The sequence below is a fragment of the Apteryx rowi genome, unplaced genomic scaffold, assembly GCF_003343035.1.
Source record: "Apteryx rowi isolate R43461 unplaced genomic scaffold, aptRow1 scaffold_296, whole genome shotgun sequence".
NCBI classification, from domain to species: domain Eukaryota; kingdom Metazoa; phylum Chordata; class Aves; order Apterygiformes; family Apterygidae; genus Apteryx; species Apteryx rowi.
In genome coordinates, this window is record NW_020449374.1 from 1,094,601 (window position 1) to 1,102,932 (window position 8,332).

Here is an 8,332-nt window from a genome sequence, read left to right on the forward strand (position 1 = left end):
TATATAGTTATGTATATATATACACATCTATGCAGCACAGAAAATACAGTTCATTATAGCTTACTATGTTATACAGTGAATGCTGACTGCAGCAAATACTGACACCATGTGTGGAAGGTTTTCTGAGAAGACGACAAACAGAAGGATAGTATTAAAAGCTGATCCAGAAGTCAAGTTAATGGACACCATCCAAAAACTACAGTCATACATCACAGCAACACAGAAGGTTTATGCGATACTACATAATGTTAATGCCACCTCCCAAGACACAATGCAGCAAAATGCAGCTGCAGTGGAAACACCATATGGGGGAAAAAATTCAACAATAGACTAATTTGTTTTCTACAGCAAGAAACATCAGCTGTGGAAACTCAGTGGATTGCTATCTGACTTTGAGGGCTATATGCAGAACTGTTTACTTCTTATTCTGCTTAAGCTGCTTGTAAGAATCAACAGGAGTTTTGTATGCTAAACATCACAGTTATTTACATATAGGATGCATTCAGTCGAAGGTTTAAATATTTGAGCTAAGTTTTATGAAACGCTGTCATTTTCAGAACCATAACAAAAGCCACCTTGTATGACAAGAGACTTTCTTGTTCCTGTATGTTTGCAACAGAAATAAGAATGTTTTATTTCTGCGTTTCATTAAAACATGCTGATAGTGACAGTCTTTGTATTTGGAACTAAACAGCTAATTTTTCCTGACTTCTGCAAGGATTTTTTTCTCGAACTACTGCAAAATTTCTTCTATTTGGCTTCACAAAACAAACACCTTCTCATCAAACCAACACCCATGTAAATATCTTTGAATATTTCAGCATATTTATGTATCCACCTTTCTATAAGGAATTTCCTGATTATGTCCAATATAATCAAGTCCAAACAAAAAGAAAAAGAAAGCATTAAAGGACACACAGCCTGGAACACACTTACAAATTACAAGGAAATTAAATGTTGTTTTAGTTTGAAAATAACTAGCAGCAGAATCCTGAGATTCAAGGCTTATTCACTCTCAGGTTCAGAGCTTGACTGCCTATTTACATAAGTTAACCAACTTAGCAGTTAGTGTTATCTTATTACTTCACAGGTAACAATATTCCTCTACAAACTTAAGAAAATTTTAAGAATGGGATCTCCTGCTTTACAAGCCCAAATGCTGAGATGACTACTAACTTGCAGAGCTCCAAATCAAAATATATAAAATAGGCAAATAAACATATATATATATATATATATATATGCACTTGAATTTCATTGTTAAGCGAGTGAGATGCAAAGCTTCATCTAATCTGTCCTCAGAGGCCTGGGCCAGAGAGCAGAGCTTCCTGACGCAGTCCCACTGAGTCAGAGATGTCTCTGCCCCGATGGAGTCACCTACCCCCAGCTCTCATGTTGCCTTGCAGCATGCAGTATCCGGCTGCATGGTACAGCACATCAGACCGATGGTTTGCCTGGTCGGTCCATGCTGCGTGCTTGGGTTCATGCTAAGGGGCAAATGAGCACTCATATTTCTCCCCAAAGCTTTCATGCTTATCTCATATACTAGCTTGAACCCTAAACAGGATCAGTCTCAGGTTTGGGATTAAAGGCAGCACTGAAGAGCGTAACAGGATTATGCAGACCTGTTCTTGGCTGTGCAGGAAACTGCTATCAGGACACCAAATCTAAATTTCCTGAATCCCAGTAAAATGTTTCAACCCTAAAACATCCTGGAAGTCTACTGCAGAGCAAAAGAATATGTTTTGTTGACATTTGGATAGAAACTGTTATAGCCAAGGTATTGCTTTAAAATAAATAAAAGCCTATCATTACTAAAAGAGAAAACAAAACCATTTCGTAGGTACTGGAAGATCCTATGAATTTTAGAAAACTCTCTTCTGTACTACCTCTAATAACTTATAAATTACTAATAACTGACTTGAGCGAAGAGAATGATCCAATGCTCAAAACGTGAAGAAACAAAGAATTCAAACAACAAATGCCATTGTGTAACTGTGATCATATTTTAACAGAACAGATTCACCGGAAGAAAGCAATAATCCCAGAAACTGAGCTTGGATTTCACAGGAGATACTCTAGGAAATGTTACTAAATACACATTCAACAGTTTTTACCCTGAATTAGTAATTCAGCATGCATATTTTTCTGCACAAAAATATCAATAAATCAAATACTGTCAGTGTTTTAAAAAGCACGAATACACACAACGGAATAAACATGGTAGACTGTCCTTTGTATCCCAAATCTGTTAGCTCAGGACTGCAAACTTCTCAAATATAGTAGTTGTGGTGGAATGAAATAAAAAAGACAAGTTTAATTCTGCAAAATGCAGTTCTCCCTTTTTGGTGGCACTGTAACATAGAATAAGAGAGGTCTGCCGTAATTTATGTTGCTACAAGTTTTAGGAACATTAGCTGCTTACAGTCTCATATTGCCATGTTGACTTTCGCTGTCCTCAAGCAGCTGTGTTGTCTTGAACACAGCTACTTGCAGAGAAAGCTGACCCTCAGTACAACTAAGGGTGGCCAAATCTAGTCCTTACTAGGTATGTTTTACAAACAGGACTGTAGAACTTCATATGACAAATTATGAAAGATTTAGAAGCTCCAGGAAAAATTTCTGTTTTCATTCACAGATGTAATTCTAGGACAACAAAATAAACTCAGACACTCATTCGTCTTACTGATGGCCTGTTGACTCTAAAGCCTTTTACTTAACCATAAAAGTGAAATACAGCCTTCCTTGATGCTATGGCAGACTTCCGACACAGGCAGACTCTGCCTCTGCTGGGCAAGAGCACATGCCCGCTCATACTGCTGAGCTGCTTTGTGCTGGCTCTGCACTAAGCCCTAAAAAGCTTACCTGGATCAACTACGTAAAGCCTCAAGGGAGTTTTATACCATTCAGTTTTTGGCCTCTTGAATGGGACTTTAAAATGTGCCATCAGGTAGTTTCCATCTTTGTGGCTCAATGAGCTCTGCTATAACCTAGACAGAAGTTATCAACTTCTTTCATATCTTCAGCTGAAAAAAATTCAGACAGGATGGGGGACTTTTTTTGCTACTATGGCCTGGAGTGAAAACAAAGATCCTGGAGTTCACAGTGCCAATTCATCCCACCTGTGTCATCCCATAATCCAAGCAAGATTTAATTGGCATTATGTTTAACATTATAATTGCTAAAATTAAAATACATAATAAGAATAAACAAAAATAAAATACTACCATTTCACTTGCTAGAAGATATATCCAAAAGCGTGTGGTAGTTTGATAAACTGTGAACATACATAGGAAATATTGCCAACCAACTGTAATGCCTTTAGACTCCTTAGTAAAATTATACTATATTACCTACACAAATTCATTTTCTATGTCTATAATTCCAGGCCATAATTTGAAAAGTTTTACAGTTCATATGGACAGGGAGAGTTCTTCTGGTACAACAGTGACATGCTGCTGAATACAAAAAGTCAACGAGTTAGAGGGTGAGTTCAGTCAACAAGAAGCCAGCTGGACTTGGACGGTTTCCCATAAATCCTCTAATTTAGATCCACCTATTAAGAAATAGGAAAGAAGTCAGGAGAGAAAGATCATTCCTTTTGAAACACTTCTGTATGCAGTGAGTCACAAGGAAATGATCATCTTAATTGGAACAAAAGGCCAACAACGTGTTTAAGTCTCTACGGTATCTAATTTTTTATTTACCCCTAATCTTACGATTATGATTTTATGTATAGAGGAATACAATAAGCAAGGAAGAGGTCATAATATAACATGTGCTCAAGTTTGGACAACTATCAATTTTCAGGATTAAGTATTTAGTAAATGATTCACTGCACAGCTAGATAAATAGTCCAAAAGGTAGTAAAGGCTTTAAAACCAAGAATGAAATTTTGTCTTACCTCTAAGGTTGTCTTTTTTCAGAGAATATTCAATCAAATCTATCTCATMATCTCTTTTTACACCTCCTTCCTGCTTTTTAGTTTCAGAAATATTCTCTAGGAGATGGCTATCAGTGATTAAACTGAGTCCATGCTCAAGTAGAAAAAGTTTGTATACATCCTACTTCTGTAAGTCTACTTTATTGTTATGCTGAACCACAGGCATCACAGGACTAGTTAAATTACTCTTAAGAGAAAAATTCATACAGAAAATAGCATTACATTGTTCTCTGGGGAGTCAGCCAATAATTGTTGGAAATTTCAGACAGATTGGTTTGATGGAGATACTGATAGGAAAATAAATTATACAACAGAAGACAAACTATCAACTAAAGATGCTCCTAGGATGTTTTGTTGCCACTCAGTAAAGCAAACTGAAAAAGATTCCGTTGATGAAGATTACAAGAATCATTTTATTCATCTCTATGCCACCTCCCCCAAAGCTGCGAGTCCTGGAAAATCATTATCTCTCTTCCTTATACTACAAAACAAGCAGAAGGTTTTCTGAAAAGCACTTAGTCTTTGGGTAGTATTTCATGACTTACATGACATTTATGAAACGAGCAATAATTTTATTACAACAAATTAAGATAAAATTTTTGGAATACGGAAAGGTAAAGAAGTGACTGAGCCGAGTTCATTCTGAACGAACACCACGAAGGGCTCTACAGAATGCTATCAGGACAAAAAATGGGAAGTGTTTTCATAAAGGTTAAGGCATTTAGCTCATTAATTCTGCAAGCTGAGGTAATAGCAGTAAGATGACCTCGAAGGTCAGGTTATATAAGAAAACTAACTATGCTGCCTGAATTAATTTCACCGAAATATATTCCTCACAGAGCTTATTTTGTCACTATTAACCCATGAAACTTTGCCAGTGAATGGGGGCGGGGAATCCACCAACCACCAGTACCAGCCATTCTCAACACTACATTTCTCCTCAGAAATTTTGCCATCTTCTTTAGGAGCAAACAGACTATCCTGAGACATTCCGCCCTAACTATTGGCTAATGGGCTACTACTGCCCCAGAAGTTTTGTTTATATTCTTGTAAAATAGCTTTCTTTGTTGCCCGTTCCTAAAAGACCAATTCAAATTCACACATCTTGTTTATATACTTTAAATCAGAAACTGGAAAACATCCTAGAGAGCATGTGTCATCCAACTTTGGCAAAATGGGGGAAAATACCCTACAAAATAGTAATAAAATGAAAATTTCAACCTTGTAGGCCCACTTTAATGAATGGAAGGGTTTTTCTACATTAAATCCTTTATCGCAGGAATATTTAGGGTGACACTGGTTTACCAGAAGGGAAAAATAATACTTCTACGCAGCATGACAGGGTACCTTGCCATATGTTACTGTATCCTTTTTACTAGGTGTTTTCTTGTGGGTTAGGTAGTTCCATGGGAAGGGCAAAAGGTTAATACTAATTTTCTTGTTTGATGCACTTTTTCTCCCCCCCAACAAACTAAATGTAGGTCCAGATTCATCCTAAGTATTATGTTCCATAAAGTCAAGAGTACTATAATCCCCCCTCCAAGGTCAGTGAGGAGAGACATGCATTTATCTTAACTGGGAGATTCATCCCACTTCAGATCTAAACAGCTTTCACAGCGAATCTGAGCCCAGCAGCAATAGATAATAATCACGTTTGCACCAATACAACAACTTTGCTGGCAGAAAAGGGCTGTTAATATTTCAAGCTAAAAAGCAGTAAAGAAAGCAGAACTGAAACGTTGAGGGAAAAAGTAGTTTTGCCTTTGCTCTTCACTCTAAAATATATAGCTGAACCTCACTAAATTCTTCACAGAAGAGACGGCCGTTTGCTTCTTAGCATCTAGAAAGTGAGGATAATCATGCCAGCAACAAATCTAACTTTCAACTGATTTGGCCTGAGTTTTCTAATTTCATCTTTGAGCTTCAGACTCTTCGTTTGCTGTCTCCACTCTCCACTTTCCTGTCTCTTACTCTGCATTATGAGGACTGTCCTATTAGTATTTGTAAAGTGGTCAAAGACTGTGGAGCTTTCTGGCTCTGAAGCAGTGCAGACTATAAAATATCTGCTGTACACATCACAAAACCTGGAAGAAGCAACATGACACAGGCTCAAATGAATTCCCCATTATGGTCCTGGTTTTGCCACTGAACTACCATGCCATCTCTAGCCAACTGCCATGCACGTGACTCTCGGCCCTCATTCATGCTCGCACATCACGTGCTGAAAATTCAYAGCTGCAACTTGAAAGCTTGCATCCTACAGATATTGGACTCTCCAGCCGTTCCCAGAATTTACCCGTGCATATGTGACAGAGGAAAACAGACACTGGTTTAACACTTGTGCCTAACTATTCCCATATGCAGGAATAGATTTTAAACCTCAGCCAACATAAATAATAAATAGAAATATCTCTATATGTCTCTCTGCAAATGATAAATGCTCTGTGCTTCAGATGTACAACACAGATAGGCAAATGTCCAAAAAAAACAACTTTTCTGTTTTTAAATGAGATATAATACTTTAATTGAACACAGAGAATCTTCAGTTATCTCCTTCATTCATTACAAGCTCCATTTGTTTGTTTCAAGTCTTCCCTAAAAACACTTGTGTTATTGCAAAAACAGTACTCATATAGTGAGTAGTTATCCTACGCATATATTTTAACATGATGAGCTGCTATCTACTTGACAAACAGTTGAGAATGAACTATTTTTCCTTCTCAGAATTATTTTTATTTATTGAACAAATCTGTTRACACCAATTCTCTGACAGACTTTAGAAACTTAATTTTTTCCACTGTAACGGAAGTGTGAATGCAGAATGCTAAAAGACAAGACACAAATACATATGAAAACAAAGCAAAACAGACTCAAGTTCTTCAGAGATCTTACAGTATCAAAATAATGCCATAAGGTTCAGCAGTACAGCAGGATAAATCTGTATCAATAAGAGCCACCAGAAACAACAGTAAAAACACAGAGTACGTAAACTAATACTATACATTAAAATTCATATACACAAGTATTTCAAATGCGTTGGAAGAGATGAGAAATCTGCAAAGCTCCAAGTTAATGATCCAAAGCATTTTGAGCTAAGGTGCCACTTACCAGCATATGTCACACGTATGAAATAGTTTAACTTCACTGTCTCAAAGGAAACAGTAATCTCATATGCCATTTAATTTTAAAGGCTTAGAAATGACAAAGATGAATTCAAAACTATAGCTGAGACTTCTATATTTTCTGTGCTTTTACAGGCTTGTGCTTCAGTCTGTTCAGGTGTTTTGCATATTTAATTCTTACACAGTACATACAGAAACCCACAACTCTACAAAAAAAACCCTTATACTTACTTAAACTTGTACCAAAAACCTGCCAAATTCCGTCTTCAGATGCATGTCTATGTCTTGATTTAAATCACAGCTTTGATGTGCATTTGAGAATGTTATTCAGACAACTAGGAAATGGTTGCATTTAGTAGATTAAGCACATAGATGAGAGAAATGAGACTGGAGAGACTGGAAAGCTGCTCCGTGGGTGGGGAGCAGTGAAGGGTGGGGAGCGGGCAGCAAAGGAGTCGCCTCTTGGCCAGTCAATTCGTCAGTCTGTAGCTTGCCTTGCCAGAGAGCCCTCTCTTCTCTAAGTGATCGCCCAGAAACTACTCCCCATCTAGCAATTTCATAACTTATTAACATTTAGAATTTCTCCTCCCTTTATCTATCCCATGTTCTCAGGCAAAAAAACAAGCTATATTTGTTCTATTGCCTCATATTTCATCCACACTGACAGAAGTCAGGGCCTTGCTTCGCCCTTCAAAAATTCAATACAACACAGACCAGAGATGATGTAATTTCAACTAATTTGTTCAAACAAGTTTCTCAATAAACAGCATCTCTGCTGCCTACCTTTAGAACAAAAAGTGTAAACTGTTTTCCCAGTCCCTGAAAGTCCATATATAGAACCATTAATTTTTGTTCGCAGACTGACAAAATGCCATCAGATTTATAATTACAGTTTATTGAATAGCTTTATAAACTGTTATTTAAAGCAAACCTGTTCACTTACATATACTAAAAAGTTCTTTTTCATGAAAGTGTGATCATTTAAACCAGTTCATGCATGTCTGCTTTTTATTCTTTCATCTTTTCTTCCTATTCTTCCAGTATATTTTAACAGCTTGTCAAAAATGTCATCTCCCTTCCATCACCAGCACTGCTAGGAAGAAGAATCTCGGGAAACGTTTTTATAAAGTAGTGCAAAAATGTCCTATGATGGCCAAAAGATTAAATATTACAACCTGATCTACAAGGGCGTTAAACAGCATCACAAAGCAAAGGCAGGAAGGAATGTGTTATTCATCAATTCAGTTTTTAATAAGCAAGTCATAGT

At 37.0% G+C, this 8,332-nt stretch overlaps 1 protein-coding gene across 1 annotated transcript in view; it reads right to left on the reverse strand.

Annotated features, from left to right (window-relative positions):
- NELL1 (neural EGFL like 1) overlaps positions 1 to 8,332 on the reverse strand; it is a 246,135-nt gene that overhangs the window by 194,664 nt on the left and 43,139 nt on the right. The window lies entirely within an intron of this gene.